This window comes from Odocoileus virginianus, chromosome 28, assembly GCF_023699985.2.
Source record: "Odocoileus virginianus isolate 20LAN1187 ecotype Illinois chromosome 28, Ovbor_1.2, whole genome shotgun sequence".
Lineage (NCBI taxonomy): Eukaryota > Metazoa > Chordata > Mammalia > Artiodactyla > Cervidae > Odocoileus > Odocoileus virginianus.
The window spans coordinates 33432327-33455354 of NC_069701.1; the positions used below are offsets into that span (position 1 = coordinate 33432327).

General features: G+C 42.1%; 1 pseudogene; it reads right to left on the reverse strand.

Moving 5' to 3' along the window:
* Positions 1-16197: 16197 nt before the first annotated feature.
* On the reverse strand, positions 16198-22278 carry LOC110148776 (pregnancy-associated glycoprotein 1-like; annotated as a pseudogene).
* Positions 22279-23028: the final 750 nt, after the last annotated feature.

Consider the following 23028-nt stretch of genomic DNA (forward strand, 5'->3'; position numbering starts at 1 on the left):
AAACCCAATAGTGGGACATTCTGTAAGACAAACCACCCTGCTTCCTCCCAGTTTCTGAACAAATAAATGGCATTAAAATTGGGAGAGGAACAGTTATTTTGTCTTAAAGGAGAACAACCAAGTGCAACAAATGAGTACATTCTTTCAATAAACTGTGAAAACTGCTTTTTGTGAATCAAGGAAATTTATACATGGACTGGATATTAGATGTTAATTTTATTGGGAACAAAAGAGCATTTTTTTCACATCCTATCATTTTACCCCAAATACTCATTATGTACATTTTGTGAAATGTTCATCTTGTCCCTAAAATACTTCAGGAAAAATGAATAAAGAGTGAAAAAGAGAATGAAATGAGGGTCTGTCTTGATTTTAAAACAGATCTGCATAGCTGCTATGGATTGAGCTGTGTCCACCCTTGGCTGCCAATGTGATGGTATTAGGAAGTAGGGCCTTTGGGAGATACACAAGTTGACATGGGCTTTTGATGGTGGTCCCTCATGATGGGATTAGCCTCTCCCTCTTTTTCTTTCTTATTCTCCCTCTTCCTCCTTCCCTTCCCCCACCACAAGTGAGAACATAGCAAGAAGAGAAAGACCTGATACAAGTCAAGAATGTCTTCACGGGGAACTCAATGTCCACCACCTGGATGTTGCATAGTCTCCAGTCTATGACAACCTGTGGGACTGAGAAATTAGTTTTGTAGTTATTGATGCTGGATGATGAAATATAGGGTTCATGACACTCTTCTTTCTTATACTTGTTATGTTTGAAATCATTTGTAGTAAGACGTTTATAGAATGAAGTTTTTATCTTAGTGATACCCTGAGGGGCCCAAGATAGCAGATTCAGGCAGGTCTTCAATGAGTGAGTCATTGGAGAACCACTGCTCTTTACTCCAACTCTTCTCTTGTCAGCAGAAAACCATCCCCCCACACCTAACAACCTTACCTCCAATGCTATCTGCATCTCCACTCCCCTGCTAAGCTACTGAGTCATCTAGCTGTAGGTCTTGATGATTGAGGACAGGGTCTGGAAGCAGAAGGAATGTGGACATTTTTAGAAAGAATGAACTGGGCAGACCCCTCCTTGGTTTTCCCTTCTTTAGTGCCATCTTCAGGTGAGGGATTGGGCCTGGGTAGGGAGTGAGCCACAAGTGGGACTGCGTAGATATCTGCAAGTGAAGGGAGGAGGAATTCAGAACCCAGTAACCAGGAGGTGGGCAGCTTGCACAGGACCGAGGAGGGAAGGAAGAAGCACTGGGAAAAGAATAGTGCCTAACAGAGGGCCAGACCTACCTGAGTCTTCTGGTTACACTTGGAGGTCATGTCCTTCCTGCTGGAATTCCTACATCAGATGTGGAGGGGATAGAGCTGTACTCACTGCTAATGAGTCATGGGAAGAGGGACAGCCTCCCCCAGGGGCCCTTTGATTCCACTATAACTATGGGCATCATCCCAAGCCAGAGAGCAAATGGCAGGTCATCCAAAAGATGACCTACTTGAAATAGTATTTAAAATACTACAAAATTTGTCTAAGAGTCCTGGCATATCTTGTTCCCAGTGTTTTTTAGGAGAGATGATTCATCAGACTAATTTGGGTTTCTGCTGAAGAATCTACAAGCTTCCCCATTGGTAACTTCTGACTTATAACGACCTGATCTCATCCCACAGAACCCAAGTGATGGTAAGTTCCAGTGGGCAAGGCCTCTAAGGTCCTCGGTGTCACAGCAGCTGTGTGCCAAGTGGTCTACCACTCCCAGTCCTGAGCCCAGGACCCAGGAACATCACCAGACAGTTACAGCCCCCGGCCCACCAGAGGCAGCCTCAGCATCCTCAGCAACACACACCTCTGAGCCATTTGTCCACTGATTGGCACTGAGCTTCAGTCTGGAACAAGTGTTCTGGAGGAAGTCCAGTCTCCCTCATCCAAGAGATGGGAAACTGAACCCTGGGGTGTATGACTCAGCTTAAGGCTGCAGGTAAGTTAGTGAAGACTTGGGACCCAGGAACTCTGGTTCCCAGGCTAGGAGACTTCCAGGAAGGGCAAGATGAGAGAAAGCTCAATTGCATCCACTGCTGGGGAGCTCTCAGATGTCTGCAAGCACCAGAGTGGAAGTTCCTTTCCCGTTGCCCCTCAAGTCTGGCTCTGATTTTATCAGCAGACCTGCCTCCATGTAGCAGCAGGAAAACAATAGTCAGGGCTGTTCTTCTGGGTTCCAGGCACAGTGGGGGAGCCCCAGCTGTAGTGACCCCAGGAGGCAGTCATGCAGGTGGTGACTGACACACTCCCAACTCAGAATCCAAAGAGCTCCTGCTCCTCATTCACACAACACAGACCCTGGGTGTCTGGATAACATGGACCTGCATTCACAGTGAGAAGCATTCTCTTCTCAGCCTTCTGGCAACTTAGATAAGTGTCTTATGTTTCCACAGGGAACCCCTCACTGAGCGAGTTTGGGGTATGAGACTAGCCTGGATGAAGGGGATCTGTTCCCTCTTTGATGCTCCAAAGAGCCCTTGGAGCTTCAAAGGCCTTGAGAGGGTTACAATCACATTTATGTTTTTCAGGGACTTTGCTTTATGAATCTGGTTGGAGAAAAAGGACAGAAACACAGAACAAGGCTGGACATCTCTGGGTCCCAGCTGATTGTGAGTTGAGTTTCAGCCACCAGGCTTCAGAGTCAGGTGATTATGTCATTCACAGGCCACCTTTGAAGAAGGAATAGAGGAAAAGAGTTTTTGGGCAGAGAGCAGTGTGGTCAAAGGGCCATGGGAATCACACAGGGCAAGATGAAACAAGAGTGATTACTTGTTTCTTTGCTCTATCAGTTCCTTGGAGTTTCTATGCCTGAGAACAAGTACATGGAGATAGTCAAGGCATTGGTGGTGCCCCTGGCACCTGATGCTCCTGGTGATAACCAGTTTGTGTACATGTCCCTGAGTCCAGAGCCGATTCAGCCTTGTGATAGACCCAGGTTCTCCCTTCTTGGGAAGGCTGTAATGCCTCATTGCTGGTAACTCACAACTGAAGTATGGGATGAGGTCATGGTGGTTGACCTGTAGACCAAGTTCCAAGCATGGAAGGATGGTTGGCAGTGGAAGGGTAGCCATTTATTAAGCTTGGTTACCTTGGTTCTTAGCAGTGGCTACTTCCCACATCTAGAATGTTTTTCTGCCAACTTTTTGCATGACTGGGTCCATCTCAACGTTTAGCATCATCTCAAATGAGTCTCTCTCAGGTTTGCTTTCCCTGGCCACTGCACTCTCACAAGCACAGACTCTGATCCAAAAAGTGCCTATAGACACTTCCCTTTGTCAAAACAATAATTCTAGTTATCAAAGTGGATAGGTGGAAGAGGATAAATTGAGAGTTTGAGATGAATATCTATATACTACTTTATTTAATAGATAATCAACAAAGATCTACTGTACAGTACAGGAATTCTGCTCAATAGTCTGTAATGTCCTGTATGGGAAAAGAACCTAAGAAAGAATGGGTACATGTGTATGTATAAGGGAATTAATTTCCCATACAACTAATGCAATGTTATAAATTAACTATACTCCTATATAAATTAAAAGCTCAATTTAGAAAAAAAAAAAAAGATTACCTGTAGAGACCCATGGGTTCTTTAGACACGCAGGATTCCAGATATGATGCTGGAGATGGCAGAGTGGGTGCAGAAATCTAGACATGATCTGAGGTTGCATTTTCCTGAGCTTTGGTGTCCTTTTACTTCTAGGGTCACCTTTCATTTGTCTTTGGAGGATCTAAGACAAAGGCTCGGAGACAGCAGCTAGGTGTTAGTTGAAGCATGAGAGGGAGGTGCTAGTGCGAGAGTGAAATCCCAGCTCCCTAGCCTTGAAACATATATGCAGGTCAGGAAGCAACAGTTAGAACTGGACATGGAAAAACAGACTGCTTACCAATAGGAAAAGGAGTATATCAAGGCTGTATATTGTCACTCTGCTTATTTAACTTATATGCAGAGTGCATCATGAGAAATGCTGGGCTGGAAGAAGCACAAGCTGGCATCAAGATTGCTGGGAGAAATATCAATAACCTCAGATATGCAGATGACACCACCCTCATGGCAGAAAGTGAAGATGAACTAAAAAGCCTCTTGATGAGAGTGAAAGAGGAGAGTGAAAAAGTTGGCTAAAAGCTTAACATTCAGAAAACTAAGATCATGGAATCTTGTCCCATCACTTCATGGCAAATAGATGGGGTGACAGTGGAAACAGTGTCAGACTTTATATTTTTGGGCTCCAAAATCAATGCAGATAGTGATTGCAGCCATTAAATTAAAAGACGCTTACTCCTTGGAAGAAAAGTTATGACCAACGTAGATAGCATATTAAAAAGCAGAGACATTACTTTGACAACACAGGTCCGTCTGGCCAAGGCTATGGCTTTTCCTGTGGTCATGTATGGATGTCAGAGTTGGACTGTGAAGAAAGCTGAGCGCCGAAAAATTGATGCTTCTGAACTATGGTGTTGGAGAAGACTCTTGAGAGTCCTTGGACTGCAAGGAGATCCAACCAGTCCATCCTAAATGAGATCAGTCCTGGGTGTTCATTGGAAGGACTGATGCTGAATCTGAAACTCCAGTACCTTGGCCACCTCATTCAAAGAGTTGACTGATTGGAAAAACCCTGATAGTGGGACGGATTGAGGGCAGGAGGAGAAGGGGACGACAGAGAATGAGATAGTTGGATGGCATCACCGACTTGATGGACATGGGTTTGAGTAAACTCCGGGAGTTGGTGATGGACAGGGAGGCCTGGCGTGCTGCTATTCATGGGGTCACAAAGAGTCGGACACGACTGAGCGACTGAAATGAATGAATGACTGACTGACTGAGCCTTGGGTTGGGGCACAACTTATGTCCCAATTCCCTGGGAAAACAGCCTGTAGCTTCCCTCTCCATGACTTGCCTGATATCAGACCCAGACTGGTTTCATCCTTTTTCATGTCCTGCTTCCCCTGAGACCTCAGTGATTTCTCTGTGAGAAAACTTTTTTTCATATAAAGTCATTTATTTTAATTGGAGGCTAATTACTTTACAATATTGTAGTGGTTTTGCCATGCACGGACATGAATCCGCCACAGGTGTACATTTGTTCCCCATCCTTATACCCCCCTCCCAACTCCCTCCCAATCCCATCCTTCTGGGTCATCCCAGTACACCATCCCCAAGCACCCTATCTCATTCATCAAACCTGGACTGGCCATCCGTTTCACATATGATAATATACATGATTCATTGCCATTCTCCAAAATCATCCCACCCTAGGCCTCTCCTACAGAGTCCAAAAGACTGTTCTATACATCTGTGTCTCTTTTGCTGTCTCACATATAGGGTTATCATTACCATCTTTCTAAATTCCATATATATGCATTAGTATACTGTACTGGTGTCTTTCTTTCTGGCTTACTTCACTCTGTATAATAGGCTGCAGTTTCATCCACCTCATTAGAACTGATTCAAATGTATTCTTTTTAATGGCTGAGTAATATTCCATTGTGTATATGTACCACAGCTTTCTTATCCATTCATCTGCTGATGGACATCTATGTTGCTTCCATGTCCTGGCTCTTATAAACAGTGCTTTGATGAACTTTGGGATACACAGTGTCTCTTTCAATTCTGACTTCCTCGGAGTGTATGCCCAGAAGTGGGATTGCTTGGTCATATGGCAGTTCTAGTCCCAGTTTTTAAAGGAATCTCCACACTGTTCTCCAGAGTGGCTGTACGAGTTTGCATTCCCGCCAACAGTGTAAGAGGGTTCCCTTTTCACCATACCCTATCCAGCATTCATTGCTTGTAGGCTTTTGGACAGCAGCCATTCTGACTGGCGTGAAATGGTACCTCATTGTGGTTTTGATTTGCGTTTCTCTGATAATGAGCAATGTTGAGCATCTTTTCATGTGTTTGTTAGCCATGTGTATGCCTTCTTTGGAGAAATGTCTGTTTAGTTCTTTGACCCATTTTTTGATTGGGTCGTTTATTTTTCTGGAATTAAGCTGCAATAGTTGCTTGTATATTTTTGAGATTAATTATTTGTCCATTGCTTCATTTGCTATTATGTTATCCCAATCTGAAGGATGTATTTTCACCATGCTATAGTTTCCTTTGTTATGCAAAAGATTTTAAGTGTAATTAGGTCCCATTTGTTTATTTTTGCTTTTATTTCCAATATTCTTGGAGGTGGGTCATAGAGGATCCTCCTGTGATTTATGATGGAGAGGGTTTTGCCTATGTTCTCCTCTAGGAGTGTTATAGTTTCCGGTCTTACATTTAGATCTTTAATCCATTTTGAGTTTATTTTTTGTATGGTGTTAGAAAGTGTTCTAATTTCATTCTTTTACAAGTGGTTGACCAGTTTTCCCAGCAACACTTGTTAAAGAGATTGTCTGTTCTCCATTGTATATTCTTCCCTCTTTTGTTGAAGATAAGGTGTCCAGAGCTGTGTGGGTTTATCTCTGGGCTTTCTATTTTGTTTCACTGACATATATTTATGTCTTTGTGTCACTACAATACTGTCTTAATGACTGTAGCTTTGTAGCAGAGCCTCAAGTCAGGAAGGTTGATTCCTCCAGTTCCATTTTCTTCTCTCAAGATTGCTTTGGCTATTCAAGGTTTTTTGTATTTCCATACAAATTGCGAAATTATCTATTCTAGTTCTGTGACAAATACCTTTGGTAACTTGATAGGGATTGCATTGAAAATTATACATTGCTTTGGGTGGTATACTCATTTTTCTATATTGATTCTTCCAAGCCATGAACATGGTATATTTCTCCATCTATTTGTGTCTTTGATTTCTTTCATCAATGTTTTATAGTTTTCTATATATAGGTCTTTTTTTTTCTTTAGGTAGATTTATTCCGAAGTATTTTGCTCTTTCCATTTCAATGGTGAATGGGATTGTTTCCTTAATTTCTCCTTCTGTTTTCTCATTGTTAGTGTATAGGAATGCAAGTGATTTCTGTGTGTTAATTTTCTATCCTGAAACTTTACTGTATTCATTGATTAGCTCTAGTAATTTTCTGGTGAAGTCTTTAGGGTTTTCTATGTAGAGGATCATGTCCTCTGCAAACCCTGAGTTTTACTTCTTCTTTTCCAATCTAGAGTCTTTTTACTTCTTTTTCTGCTCTGATTGTTGTGTCAGAAACTTCCAAAACTATGTTCAATAGTAGAGGTTAGTGTGGGCACCCTGACCATATTCCTGACTTTAGGGGAGATGCTTTCAATTTTTCAACATTGAAGATCATGTTTTCTGTGGTTTGTCAAATACAGCTTTTAAAATATTCAGGTATGTTCCTTCTATTCCCTCATTCGGGAGAGGTTTTATCATAAATGGATGTTAAATTTTGTCAAAGGCTTTCTCTGTGTATATTGAAATAATCATACAGTTTTAGCTTTCAATTTGTTAATTTGGTGTATTACATTGATTGATTTGCAGATATTGAAGAATCCTTGCATCCCTGGGATAAAGCCCACTTGGTCATGGTGTATGATCTTTTTAATATATTGTTGGATTCTTTCTGCTAGAATTTTGTTAATGATTTTTGCATCTGTGTTCATCAGTGATATTGGCCTGTAGTTTTCTTTTCTTTTCGGTTTTTTTTTTTTTTTTTTTTTTTTTTTTTTTTTTTTTGCATCTCCGTCTGGTTTTGGTGTTAGGGTGATGGGGGCCTCATAGAAAGAGTTTGGCAGTTTACTTTCCTCTGCAATTTTCTGGAAGAGTTTGAGGAGGATAGGTGTTAGCTCTTTTCTAAATTTTTGGAAGAATTCAGCTTGAAGGCATCTGGTCATGGGCTTTTGTTTGCTGGAAGATTTCTGATTACAGTTTCCATTTCCATGCCTGTGATGGGTCTGTTAAGATTTTCTATTTCTTCCTGGTTCAGTTTTGGAAAGTTTATTTTTTTAAGAATTCGTCCATTTCTTCCAAGTTGTCCATTTTATTGGCATATATTTGCTGATAGTAGTCTCTTATGATACTTTGTATTTCTGTGTTGTCTGTTGTGATTTCTCCATTTTCATTTCTAATTTTGTTGTTTTGATTCTTCTCCCTTTCTTTCATGATGAGCCTGGCTAATGGTTTGTCAATTTTATTTATCTTCTCAAAGAATCAGCTTTTGACTTTGTTGATTTTTGCTATGGTCTCATTTCTTTTGCATTTATTTATGCCCCAAGTTTTAAGTTTTCTTGCCTTCTACTAACCCTGGGATTCTTCATTTCTTCCTTTTCTAGTTGCTTTAGGTGTAGAGTTAGGTTACTTATTTGGTTTTTTTCTTGTTTCTTGATTTAAGCCTGTATTGCTATGAACCTTCCACTTAGCACTGCTTTTACAGTGCTCCATAGGTTTGCAGTTGTTGTGTGTTCATTTTTATTCATTTCTATGTATATTTTCATATCCTTTTTTATTTCTTCTGTGATTTGTTGGTTATTCAGCAGCGTGTTGTTCAGCCTCCATATGTTGGAATTTTTAAAATTTTTCTCCTGTAATTGATATCTAATCTTACTGCATTGTGGTCAGAAAAGTAGCTTGCAATGACTTCAATTATTTTGAATTTACCAAGGCTAGATGTATGGCCCAGGATGTGATAAATCCTGGAGAAGGCTCCATGTGCACTTGTGAAAAAGGTGAAATTCATTGTTTTGTGGTGAATTGTCCTATGGATATCAATTAGGTCTAACTGGTCTATTGCATCATTTAAACTTTGTGTTTCCTTGTGAATTCTCTGTTTATTTGATATATCCATAGGTGTGAGTGGGATGTTAAGAGCTCACACAATTATTGTCTTATTGTTAATTTCCCCATATTTTTAAAAACAATTTTGGCTGCACTAGGTCTCCATTGCTGCTCAGGACTTCTCTCTTTGCAGGAAACAAGGGCTACTCTGTAATTGCAGTGCACTGGATTTTCAATCCTGTGCTCCTCTTGATGCAGATCACAAGCTCTAGGGCACTCAGGCTCAGTAGTTGTGGTCCGCTGGTTTAGTTGCCCTGGGGCATTTGCAATCTTCCCAAACCAGGTCTCAAACACATATCCTAAGCACTGGATCAAAAAGGAAAACACTTTGGAAGGAATTTGAAATACATCACTTTTACAGGAAACTTGCCACCATGGCCTATTTTTCAGGAGACCTATAAGGATTCTCCACTACTTCAAGGCAACCTCATGAGACGAGGACTGATTCAGGTTCCCCTCCCAAGTGTCCCTACAGCATCTTGAAGCTGTCCTGCCATGTGGCTTTGTTCTTGCTTGAGTTTCTGAAACCCACACTAGACCACAGCTTCCAGAGGGCAGGGCTGTCACTTGACTCACTTGTAAGTATACGTCAGTAGATCTTGTCTCATTTACCAGACTCTAATGTCAAAACAAGGCTAACACAAAGATCACTTATACTATTATGAGTGTTACGTTACAGGTTAAACTACTGTAATCAAACCTTAAATAACATTGTCTTAAATACAATACAATTTCAATTCTCTTTCATATAATGTTAGTGCAGGTCTCTCCACAGAGATGGGGACCCACTTCTTTCTTGTCACATCTTCCACCTGTGCTACTTACCTCTGGTCTAAAATGGCTACTCCAGCTCCTGTCATTACATCTGCATCCCAGCTAATGGGACAGAAAATAATACTTCCATTTGGAAGTGACTTATCAACTCTACTCAAATTCCACTGGCCAAAGTATCTTCCATGGTCATGGCAAACCTGGGGGTGGTGGGTCCACAGAAGGGCAGGGGAATGTGATCCTACTACAGAACATTCATGATGAGTAACAAGGGCCACCATCCTTCATTCATGTCCCTGTAATTCATTCTTCTTTGGTTCTCCCCACACAGCTCTCAGCCTGTTTTGGCCTGCAGATATGGATATGGATGAGGTTATAAGAGAGGACATGGCCAAAGGTGTACAAATATGGAGAAAACAAGAAAGGAAAGAAGATAAGAAAGTATAAAAATGCAAAATCTATAGGAAAGCATGCTTGTAATCATAATTTTGCATTTATGCAATTTAGGTATACCTGGGGTTTATGAATCAATTTATAAAATAAAAAATAAGAGAAATGTAAAATATAAATATATTCACTAAACCCAACAAAATAATAAGGCTATATCATATTAAACACATAGTAGTATCAGGATTAAGTTTGGATGCACATTGCAAAAAACTAAAACAACCATAACTTTAGCAAGATAAACTTGATTTTTCTTTCCCACTGAAACAAAGCTGGAGGTGGGCCAGCCAGAGCTTGGGTATAATCCATCTCCAACGTTACATGATTGTCCAATTCAACTGCAAGAGTTCCAGCCATCACAACTAAAATCCAGGCAGCAGTTAGGAAGAAGGTAGGGAAGGGAAGAGACTCATCTCTCAGCTAAATCAGCTCCTTGAAAGCAGTCTTCCAAGATATCCCTCTTACAGGTCTGTTTGCATCTCAAAGTCACCAGTCATGACTAAGAGCATGGGTGGGCAGGAAATGCAGTCCTGTCGCTTCTGGGCTCATAGCTATATAACAAACTATTTTCAGTTTTGAAAGAGAAGCAGAGAATAGATCATTTTGTAGGTAGCCACAAGCGCCTGCCTTAAAGAACAAACCTTTTCTGAATAAATGAGGCTGAACTGCTGGGCACAGTGTGGGAGCCAGGAGGGAGGAGCAGCAATGAGAAACAGCTAGATGGATCTGAACTGTGCTCCAGAAGAAAGAGGCAGACTGGTCAGTAGAGATCTTCTAAGGACTGAAGTGAGGATGAGACATACCACCTGACCCAATTTGTTTTGAAAACTGCTTTTCCAACTCAGGTCCCAAATCTCTCTCAATTCTTCAGCTTCTAAATACCTTGTCTTTTTTACCTCTCATTCTGACCTACCTGTCTCACCTTCCTTATTTCTGTTCACATCACTTCTCCATCCAGTCATCAGCATTACAAGATCCAGTACTGAGGAGTGAGCAACACTTTCTAGAAGTGGGTAGAAACACAATGACCTTTTCTACTTTAATATTAGTTTCTGCTGATCAAGGTCTTTTGAAGGACAGAGATAACTAGAATTATGGCGATCTCACATTTCCTCCTAAATCCCAAATAAGAATGTGACTTCCTTGGACCTGGAGGGGATGCATTCACTTTTGCATCCACAGGTCTTAGTAGAACAGTAAGTCCCCAGTATATGAACAGGTTACATTTCAAAAGGGTGTTCAAAAATCCCAATTTCTTCATAAGTCCAGCAAAGTTACTTAGGTACCCAACTAAGACAATTGGCTATATATTAGTTTAAAATAGTAGTTTAATAGCTTTATGATACTTTTCACACAAATAATACATAAAAAACAAACACAAACAATAAAACGGTTTTAATCTTGCAGTACCTGGATAGGGCATGGCAACCCACTCCATTATTCTTTTTGTTTTTTTTTTTTTTTTTTTTTAAGTTGGAAGCAAATTACTTTACAATATTAGAGTGGTTTTTATCATGCATTGACATGAATCAGCTATGGATTTTCATGTGTTACCCATCCTGAAGCCCCTTCCACCTCTGTCCCTATTCCATCCTTCTAGGTCGTCCCAGTGCACCAGCCCCGAGCACTTGTCTCATGCATCTAACCTGGACTGATAATCTGTTTCAAACTTGATAATATACATGTTTCGATGCTGTCCTCTCAGATCATCCCACCCTCGCCTTCTCCCATAGAGTCCAAAAGTCTGTTCTGTACATCTGTGTCTCTTTTTCTGTCTTGCATATAGGGTTATCGTTACCATCTTTCTAAATTCCATATATATGCGTTAGTATATTGTATTGGTGTTTATCTTTCTGGCTTACGTCACTCTATACAATGGGCTCCAGTTTCAACCATCTCACTAGAACTGATTCAAATGTATTCTTTTTAATGGCTGAATAATATTCCATTGTGTATATGTACCATAGCTTCCTTATCCATTCGTCTGCAGATGGGTATCTAGGTTGCTTCCATGTCCTGGCTATTATAGACAGTGCTGCGATGAACATTGGGGTGCATGTGTCTCTTTCAGATCTGGTTTCCTCAATGTGTATGCCCAGGAGTGGGATTGCTGAGTCATAGGACAGTTATATTTCCAGTTTTTTAAGAAATCTCTTATATTAGAATCTATATATTAGTTTAATATAGTAGTTTAGTAGCTTTATGACACTTTTCACACAAATAATACATAAAAAACAAACACAAACAATAAAACAAACAGTACCTGGATAGGGCATGGAAACCCACTTCAGTATTCTTGTCTGGAGAATCCCCATGGCAAGAGGAGCCTGGTGGACTACAGTCTGTATGTTGCCAAAGTTGGACACAGCTGAGCAACTAAGCACAACTTTAAAAGTAGAGTAGTAGTACCATCTACATCACCACTGCATTTATGCTTCCGTCCAGACAGTGTAGGCATGAAATAAAAACACTGCACTATTGTCCTCCATACACTTCTGTACAATAAAGTACACAAAGCACATGCACTTGTCTGGGATGTGCCCACGACAATGTGTGTCAGATCTGTGAACTAACTGATGTGATTGCACATGCAAATGCACTTTTACATGTTTGAAAGTTTTCAACTTGAAGGTTTGTATGTAACAGACTTGCTACACAGGCTTTCAGTGAATGTATGTAGTTAAGGAACAAGAGAGGAGAGTAAGGAGCTGCCTGTTCTTTCCCTTTTTGCATGTATTATGGCCACTCTGAATAGGAATTCCATTGAGGATAACTGAGGCCCAGTGTATGGGAACATCACTGCAAGTGACAGAGGACCAAGATTCCAGGACGTGGCACAAGAGCCATGGTTTGTTGAGAAGAGACAAGAGTGCAAAATAGGAGGAAATGAGTTTTCCCAAGTTTATGTGAAAGACTTGGCAAATATCATCTGGATTCGTTTGCAGTGATTGAGCTGTGGTTTAGAGGAGCACTCTCTGTTGCTCAGTATGAGCAAAGAGAGGAGAATGAACTGTGAAAATCGAACATGTGTCCCAGGTCAAGTATGTCTAGTATTGAAGAGACATAAGTCCTGTCAATTTATCTGCTCCCTCCTGAGAAGAATTAGAGTAGTAAAAGAGGGAAGGTCCACACTATGCTATCACCTAATTCTTCTTCTGTCCAGTGAACATTGATTTCTAATGCAATTTCTTTATAAACAGAGGATGTACTTTGTATGATGGAAGACTTTAATTTACTATCCCATGTAAACCTTTGGGGCTGTTCTGTGCCCAGGCACATGGGGCCCTGGGGCCTGGCAGGCTCTGTTTCAGCTGCAGAGTGCAGTGTATGGGGATCTGCTGTCGTCTGGGGCCTGGGTTATATCTTCAGTCTGGGTTCACATCTGAGGGGTTAACTCTAGTTGGGTTTAATTCTATCATCTTGCTCTTTATCTTCAATTTGTCCCATGTTCTTTCTTTCCATTTCTCTTTTTATCCCTGACTTCTTTGTGACTGAGTAGTTTTTATGATTCCCTTTTATATCCTTTGTCACTTTATTAACTGTATATGTTTTCTAAGTAGTTTTAAGATCCATGGTATGCATCTTTAACTTGCCAGTCTATCATTATTAATTATGATAATTATTAATAATTATTAAATTATTTATTTATCTTTTCTTTGGCTGTGTTGGGTCTTAGTGTGGCATGCAGGATCTTCCTTGTGGTAGGGGCTCTCTATTTGAGGAGGGAAAGCTCAGTACTTGCAGTATGTAAGCTCTATTTCAGATATGCAGGCTTTGTTGCTCAGTGGCATGTGGGATATTAGTTCTCTGGCAAAGGAACAAACCAGCATCCCATGCATTGCAAAGCTTATCCTTAACCACTGGCCCACTGGGGAAGGCCCTATATTTACCTTTTAATATATATTACATGTTTATCATTTTGGGTACTCTTCATTACCCCTGTAGATATAGATTTCCACTTCCTTTTAAATTCCTTCTGACTTGAGACCTTTTATAAAACATTTATTACATTGGTCTGTTGGCAGTGATGCAGTCTTATAGTTGTTGTATGTCTGAGAAAAATATATCTTGTTTTTGATATGTATTTTTGGGGTATAAAATTCTGAATCAATTATATTTCTCTCGTCACTCTAAGACATGGTGCCAGTGTCCTCTGGCTAACACTGTTTCATATGCCTAATCTGCTATCATTCTCATTTTTTCTTCTACTATTTCTGTTTTTCCTTCTGGTTACATTCTATGGTTGATTTCTTTTTTCATTTATTTTTATTAGTTGGAGGCTAATTACTTTACAGTATTGTAGTGGTTTTGTCATACATTGACATGAATCAGCCATGGATTTACAAGTGTCCCCCATCCTGAACCCCCTTCCCACCTTCCTCCCCATCCCATCCCTCTGAGTCATCCCAGAGCACCAGCCCCAAGTACTTTTCTCATGCATCCAACCTGGACTGGCTTTTAAACAATGAATTATGATATGCCTTTGTATAGTTGTCATATTTCTTGTCCTTGAATTAATTGAGCTTCTGTGTTAATGGGTTTAAAGCTTTCATCATATCTGGAAATTTTTCAGCCAATAATTATGAAGTTCTTTTCTCTATTCTCCTGTCTTTCACTTCCTGTGGGATTCCATTTACATATATTTTAGTATTCTTTAAGTTGTTTCAAATTTCTGTGATGGACAATTAAATTTTTCCCAAAGTCTTTCCATTCCTATTTTCCATGTCTCAACATACTCATTATTCTTCAACTTCATGAATGTAAGGATTATTGTTGTATTAAGCATTTTAATGTCCTTCACTGCTAATTATGTAATGTATATTTCTAACTGTGTTTATACTAATTGATTTTTCCATCATTATGAATATTTTCTTGCTTCTTGGCACATCTGGAAGAGTCCCCTCCCCTTTGACTAGCAAATTTCTTCTCATCTTCCAGATTCCAGCTTAATTGTCATGGACTCAGGGAAGTCTTTCCCCCGGTGTTTATCAGTCTCCTGTCTAGGTCACTCTCTGTAGACCCTTCCTCACGTCTAGCATGTACCAAAGTCACAATTCACTATGTGTGTGTGTCATTTCTGTGCATCTGCCTTCTTAGATGTGAGGGCGAGTTTTATTCTCATTGCCTCCCTAAAGTGCCTGGCACACAGTGGATGCACAATGCTTGTCTGTTTAGTGAGTGAATGAAGACTGTGAAAATAATGAATGAGAAACATCCAGAGAGCTGTATCTGGTGGAGAGTAAATAACTGGTCAACCACAGGGTGAAGATGGAGATTCACAAGGGCAGCAGATTCTCAGTGGTGGGAGAGAGGGGCTCCTGTGGGAGAGGGTGTCTCCCATCACTGCTCCTACAACCAGCTCAGACCCTGAGACCCTGGCCAGGAAATACATGACTAGCCCACGGAAACTCCAAAGGACAGGTCAGCTTTTGTCTGAGGTATCACACAGAATCCTATCAGTTATTGCCTCTTGTCCTCAGGTCACTCCTGGATCCCACCTTTCTGATTCTCTCAGTTATAGCCCCTGCCCCACTCTGTGCCCAGGGATGTGGGGTGTCTTTTTTATTAGTTGCTTTCACGTCTTAAGACTGCAGCCAACCTCTCTCCACTGCTGGGTAGCTTCTCCATAAGGAGACCAGTTTTCCCCATTTGCTCAGGACTTTCCCTGTTTTTAAACTGACATTTATCTGTACTGAGAACTTCCTTGGTCCGAGGTATCCCTAAACAGTTGGTCATCTTATAATGCTGTCCAGGCTGGTGAAATCCTCCCTGATCCTGTTCACCACACTGCAGAGTCCTCTGACCTGTGCTCCCTGCCTCACAGGGCAGCGGGTGCAATGCTCTCCCAGCTGCACAGACCTCTCTGGACCCTGTGAGGACCCTGGTCAGAGCCCTGGTCAGGAGGCCTGGGGATTATGAACCCATGGGCTGTTTGTGTATCTATGTGCTTGTGTGTTTGTTTGTATGTGTGTTTGTATGTGTCTCTGTGTGTGCTTCTGTGTCTCTGACTAGCTATGCATGTTTATATGTGTCTCTGTGTATGTTTATATGTGTCTGCTTGTGTGTTTCCATGTGTCTGTGTGTCTGTCTGTGTCATTGTGGATGGTGTATATGTTTGTGTGACTATGTGTCTGAGAATCCATTTGTGAGTGTCTGCCTGTGTCCATGTACAGTACTGGGAGCATTACTTGGACTGACCCTCAGAGGGAGAGGTTTACTGGTCCATGTGGACATGCCAGTCACCCGATTGGATCAATGGTACCCTGTTGAGCACTCCCTGGTAGTAGGCTTTGTCCACCCCACCAAACATCACCACACTGCCCTTCACCCTGCATCTGTCAAGAGAAGAGAGGGGGATATCTTTGGAGGACAGTGACAACAGGACTGTCTGAGAGCTGTGCTTGTCTACCCATCAAGGCCCTAATAAGGTCCCAATCTACAGATGCAGAAATAGAGTCTAGGAGCGGTTGAGAACCACACTGAGGTCGGTTACTGGCTAGTGAGTGGCACAGAGGAGGTTAGAAGGTGAATCACTTGGCTGGGTTCCAACCACTATGTCTTCTGAAGAGGCCCTGGACCTCCTGCTATCTGAGTACTCAGATTCCCTCACAGGATAGGGTTCTGAAGTGGTTTTGCTTTCCCCTTGTCCAGCTTGTCAATTTTCAGGGAAATCAAGGCCTGGGAGTGCTAACAGTGTGGGTTCAGGTCTCCCAGAGTTGGCTCTGCTGGCCTGTGACCTCTACTGTCCAAAGGGCCCCACACTCAGAAGGGCCCTCCATCCCTGCTCTTCCTGTCTTGAAATGCCTAATATTTCTTGACAAGGGGTCCCACACTTTTGTTTTGTGGCCCACACTTTCATTTTTCACAGGCACCTGCAAATCTGATAGCTGGTCCTGGGCTCCCAGTGAAATGCTAATGAGGAAGGAAAGTTATCCACCATCCTTCTCCTTCCTTCCTTATCAAATTCATAAGCAAATCCTATTGCCTTTTCCTCCAACTTGTTTCCTGTTGCCTTCCATTAGTCTTCCTCCTCACTCATCCCCTAGACCAAGTTACTGGTCTTGAGCCCAGGAGCATGGTTATGTTCCAATAAAACATTATTTATAAAAACCAGTGGTGATTCCAGGTAGGGCCCTGGGCCAGTTGTCCTGGGTTAGATTATCTCTCAGGATACTTCTTTATCAAGTGTTCTATAATTTTTGTGCAACTGAAAGCATCTTACAGCTAATTTGGAGAAAGGGATTGTCCATCTCAGACTTACTTGCTCAAGTAGAAGGCAAAGACAGGCTCAGAAATGGCACCTTGATTCTTCAGGTTGTCAAAGATGGGGATGCCTCCAATGAAAGATATGTTGGGGTAGCTCAAGCCCAAGACGCCATCAAAAGATACACCCTCAAACCCGTATTCTGCCACGCTTAGACCGAACGGCTGGTCAGTACTTACAAGATCCCCAATCTTTGGGAGAGAAGAGTGTTCCCACTTACAGATACGTGAAGTGGGGCTAGGACTTGGCTGGGGTGCATTGCCATTAGATCCTCAGAGAAGAATTGAAGCTGGGCTGTGTCTTCGGTGGACCTCAGGCGGTTAGACCAAGCTGGGAGGGGAATTTGGGTTCCATTTGTGAGAGACTGTGAATTTTAAAACATCTGCCCCTCTGAAAGACACCACCTGAGTAAGTCAAATTGGCCTCGTGGCTTCTGTACAGGAGGGGCAACCAAGAGTCAGGCCAGGACCCATTGGTGCCCCCTTGTGGACAAAAATGAGCCGAAAGCAAGGTAGCCTTCTCTTTGGCATCACTGTGACCTATGACAGGAATGGACTGCATTCTCTGTAAGGTACTGTGGATTCTGCATCTGTCCAGGAAGACAGAAGCCGAAAATACAATCTTGCTTGCAGGGATCTATGAAATTACTGCCTGGGAAATTCACTTTTGGGGATATGTGTGTAATTGTGTGAGTGTGTTTGAGAGAGAAAGAGAGAGAGGAGAGAACTACTCAACTACTTTGGGGAGGCAGGCCATAGGCTTATTAGACTCTCAAGGGTCCTCTAGAGTGAGAAATCATTTATCAGGTCCCCTGACATCTCTGGCCTCCAGTTTCCCAGCCTGGATACCTGAAGCCCTTGACTGCCCCCAGGGTCCCTAGATCAGTTTTATCCTGCCCCCAAACACCCCACAGCAACTGCAGTCCTGAAAAACCAGCCTAGCTCCATCGTTTACCATATGTGTGACCTCAGCAAGGCCCTTGCTGTCTGCACCTCAGTTTCCTCATATGTCTCATGAGCTAATCAGAGTAACTGCTATGTGGGGTTGTTGCAGAGCTAAACCAGTTATCACCTGAAAGTGCCTGGAACAGTCTGAGAATATAAAACTGGGTGCTTTTCAACTCCTCCAGCTCAACTCCAGAAAAATAAATGACCCAATCAAAAAATGGGCCAAAGAACTAAACAGACATTTCTCTAAGGAAGACATACGGATGGCTAAAAAACACATGAAAAGATGCTCAACATCACTCATTATCAGAGAAATGCAAATCAAAACCACAATGAGGCACCATTACACGCCAGTCAGGATGGCTGCTATCCAAAAGTCTACAAGCAATAAATGCTGGAGAGGGTGTGGAGAAAAGGGAACCCTCTTACAGTGTTGGTGGGAATGCAAACTAGTATAGCCGCTACGGAAAACAGTGTGGAGATTCCTTAAAAAACTGGAAATAGAACTGCCATATGACCCAGCAATCCCACTTCTGGGCATACACACCGAGGAAACCAGATCTGAAAGAGACACGTACACCCCAATGTTCATCGCAGCACTGTTTATCATAGCCAGGACATGGAAGCAACCTAGATGCCCATCAGCAGACGAATGGGTAAGGAAGCTGTAGTACATATACACCATGGAATATTACTCAGCCATTAAAAAGAATTCATTTGAGTCAGTTCTAATGAGATGGATGAAACTGGAGCCCATTATACAGAGTGAAGTAAGCCAGAAAGATAAAGACCATTACAGTATACTAACACATATATATGGAATTTAGAAAGATGGTAATGATAACCCTATATGCAAAACAGAAAAAGAGACACAGATGTATAGAACAGAATTTTGGACTCTGTGGGAGAAGGCGAGGGTGGGATGTTTCAAGAGAACAGCATCAAAACAAGTATATTATCTAGGGTGAAACAGATCACCAGCCCAGGTTGGATACATGAGATAGGTGCTCGGACCTGGTGCACTGGGAAGACCCAGAGGGATCGGGTGGAGAGGGAGGTGGGAGGGAGGACCAGGATGGGGAATACATGTATATCCATGGCTGATTCATATCAATGTATGACAAAAACCACTACAATATTGTAAAGTAATTAGCCTCCAACTAATAAAAAAAAAAGTGGGTGCTTTTACCCCCTCTTCTCACTCCCAGCAAAATGAACCTTGAACTGCTCATGGGCAGAGAAGCTGCAAGTCCCCATCTCAAGCCACTCTCTGGGTTAGCTAATCTGTGTACTCATGTGTCACCATGGGCACTGCCTCCCCAGGGACAGGATCCTGTGGGTAAGATGGTGATTACCTATGGGAGTTAGGCTAGGAAGTGTCCTCCCAGAAGGTCCTACATTTGTTTTGCAAGCAGTGGTCACTCCATAGCCAGTCATGACTCAGCATTTGTTACACTGTTACTCGAATTGTGTCATGAGCAACAACTTCCTTCATCCTTCCAGAACAATATTCGATCCTGAAAGTCTTTCTGGTAGGCTAGAAGGTAGAAGACTCTAGATGTCTGAACCTAACACGTGTAGCTGCATACACAAGAGATAAGTGTCATCAGTTGCCAAGGGTGGAAAACATTGGCAGGGCAAGTGAAGGATGGTCCGTGTATGGGTTGTCTGTACTCACAACAGGTTGGGCTGGTGCAAAAGACGGAGGGCACCCACAAGTCAGATGAGCCTGTGTCAAAGACAACCTGGAATTCCTGAGGGGGTGTTCCAATGGTGATGTTACCCACATAGACCATCTACAGGGAAAAGGAGGGAGTAGGTTAGTGCAGAACTGGTTACCCTGTATTCCCACACTGTTGCCTCCCTCTAGGTGTCACATATCTCTTGAGATCACTTTCTAACCACCGTGCAGCTCACTGCCTTTGGTCACAGAGGTGCCTGCATTTGATATATTTTTCCTGTGCTGCATGGTATGCAGGATATTGACTCTATGACCAGGCGTTGAAGTGGTACCTCCTGCATTGGAAGCACAGAGGCATAACCACTGGACCTCCAGGACCACTGGACACCCAGGGAAGTCCTGGTGCCTTCATTTGAGAAGCTCTGTAGTCTCTTCAAACCCAACACCCCCTTCTCCAGGAGGTCCTTCTTGATCAACCTCAGCCACTCCCTCTAAACTCAGACCACATCCAATCAACATTACACAGGTGATCCTTTCATTTGAAATGTATTTACTCTCTGCCTATCTCTCAGGCCAGCATGAGCATTCTTGAAGACAAAATATGCCCTTTTTCTAATCTAAAAATAGTGACCACTGTGTTAGATTCTTATGGCCTTACATGGATTATGGGTTCAGTAACTTTTTACAGCTGTGGTTCTTGCTTCTGTGGAAACTGAATTCCTCTGCCTGGGGATTCACAATTGCTTTGTCGTTGTTGGTTCTACCATTTGATCAGTGATGGTTCACTCTTCATCTGTAACTGACTGACTCACTTATTTCAGAAGGAACAATCTCCCTCAAACTAATGACACATCTTTGACACAGAAATGGATATTTACCTGCCACCTAATTTCTGGGCCCAGTCACCAAGACCAAGAGCTGAAGACGAGAGTGCCTTCTCCTCTGGGTGGGGTCCCTGTTTCCCACTGTTTCTGCCTACTGTAGGAGCCCCAACCCCAACATCCCACCTGGCACCTCCAGATGAGCCCCGGTGCTAGGCTAGAGCACCAGGGGGCGTCTGTGGAGCACCATCCTCCCAAAATACTCACATCCTCAATGTTTCTCAGGGGGTGAGTAGTTATATTCAAGCCACGAGAAGAAATCTGGGACAGTCTATAAGTACGTTCCTTCAGGAAATTGTTCAGCAAGTGTTTTTGTTTTTTTTTTTACTGAGGGTTTTTCACGTGATCTTCACTTTCATTAGAGGTAGTCTTTCACCGATCATTTGGCAAAGAAAACAAAGAAGCTACAATTAGCTGTCAGTGTTAAGGTATAACTGGCATTGTAATGGAACTGTGTATTTTCCAGTCATTTTTATGAGTCACCTTGTTATCAGAATTTTATGCATGTACCATGGCAAAGACATAGGTTTGAATAAAGGTTCTGTTTTGTAATGGTGGGTAAGCCATATGACCATGTGGGGTCTGTCTCTCCCTCGGTAAAATGGTGGAATGTAATAATTCCCACTCTCCAAATAGAATATTTTGGGAATAAGTGAAGTGATGGATATAAGGTACCTGATAAATAGGAAGTCTCAACAATGACAGCCATTAGCATTGCTGTTGCATTCCCACTGTATCCTTCTCAAAGATGCTCAGGGATGGAGGTAGAAGGGGGATTATTATACAGTTTTTCCAGGGAAGGAATTTGAAATACAGGAAGTTTGTGAGTTGGCTGTGGTCACACTGCTTGTCAGATGTAAAACCTTGTATAAGTAGCTCTCCCAATCTTTCTCCATGTTGAAAGAGAAGAGAGGGTTGAAAGCAGAATCCAAGAGATAGGGAAAATATTCGGGACATTAAGAGGCTCAAGGGCAAAGAAGAGTTAAAATTGAAAAATTAAAAGTCAGGGAAAACAACAGAGTTATCTGCAGGCACAGAGACTTCCAAAGAGATGAAGAGATAAATGAGAGAGATACAGAGATGCAGATATAGACAAATACACACTGAAATAGAGAGAGAACAGAGAAGAGATCTAGAAAAAACTTCAGAAAAGGGCTATTCCACAGGACCATACCTACATCTGCATAGGCTGTGCACTGAACAATTGCAAGGAGTTCCATTTTCAATAGGTCACACGTCTGGGCCCCAAGAGTTGTGCAACCGTGCAACTCTATGCCATGACCCTTGGGACCCACAGTCCCTATAGCAAGGTACTTATCAATAAGTAAGAGTTGAACTTTAAGACTGTCAGGGAAATATTCCTTTCCATCTAAACCTGATGGGTGGAAGAATAATCAGATGAAAAGAAAAATCCCAGAAAGGAAGATGATGCAGCTTACAGTCCCCATACTTACATAACTATGCACTCTGAGAGGGCCACCAGCAGGAGCAGCCCAAGCCACTTCATGCTTCTTTTCTGGCTCCAAGTTCTCAGGGAAAAATTGGTTCTTAGCATATAGTGAAGAGCAGAAGGGTCTAGTTATATATGCTCTGAATGACCTAAATTGTTCCCTAGGCCACTAATTGATTTGATAAAAATACAAACCTCTCGAAAATGTTTACCTCCATCAGTGTCCTTGGGGAGTAGATGTTGAAAACTTTCAGAATACAGAGAATTCTACTGCAATCTCTTCCTTGAGGCTCAGCTGGAAAACCAAAATGAACAGCATGGACATCTAAGAGTATGGGAAACTTGCCAAATTGGAGAAAAAACTGCTAAGAACATCATAAAAATGAATATTAGGGACCATGCTAGACTTCCGTGATATTGTGTGGTCTTCCAGTCACTTCATGAGAGGCTCATTGCTGTCCTCATTGGAGAGTTGATTGCTAGGAGGAAAAGCAGTCAAATGGCAAAGTGAACGTTTCAAGGGCAGCCCAGGGACATATGACTGGCTTTAGGTAGTGGGTCAGATGGCAGATATTAGGCACCCCTATGATGCCAGCCTGCATCAAAGATTTAGGGTAGAGAAGTATTTCAATTGCATTGTTTCAGAATTGGAAGAAATGTCAAATGCATCCACAAGATATTTCATATCAGGCAACAAACCTACAAGGAAGATCTGTGTGCTGGGATCTGGATTAGATGCTTCAAAGTCAAAGTTGATCAAGACATAAGTGGTCTTTATCTTAGACAAGCTAGCAGTCTAGTTCCCACAGACTCATGGCCCCA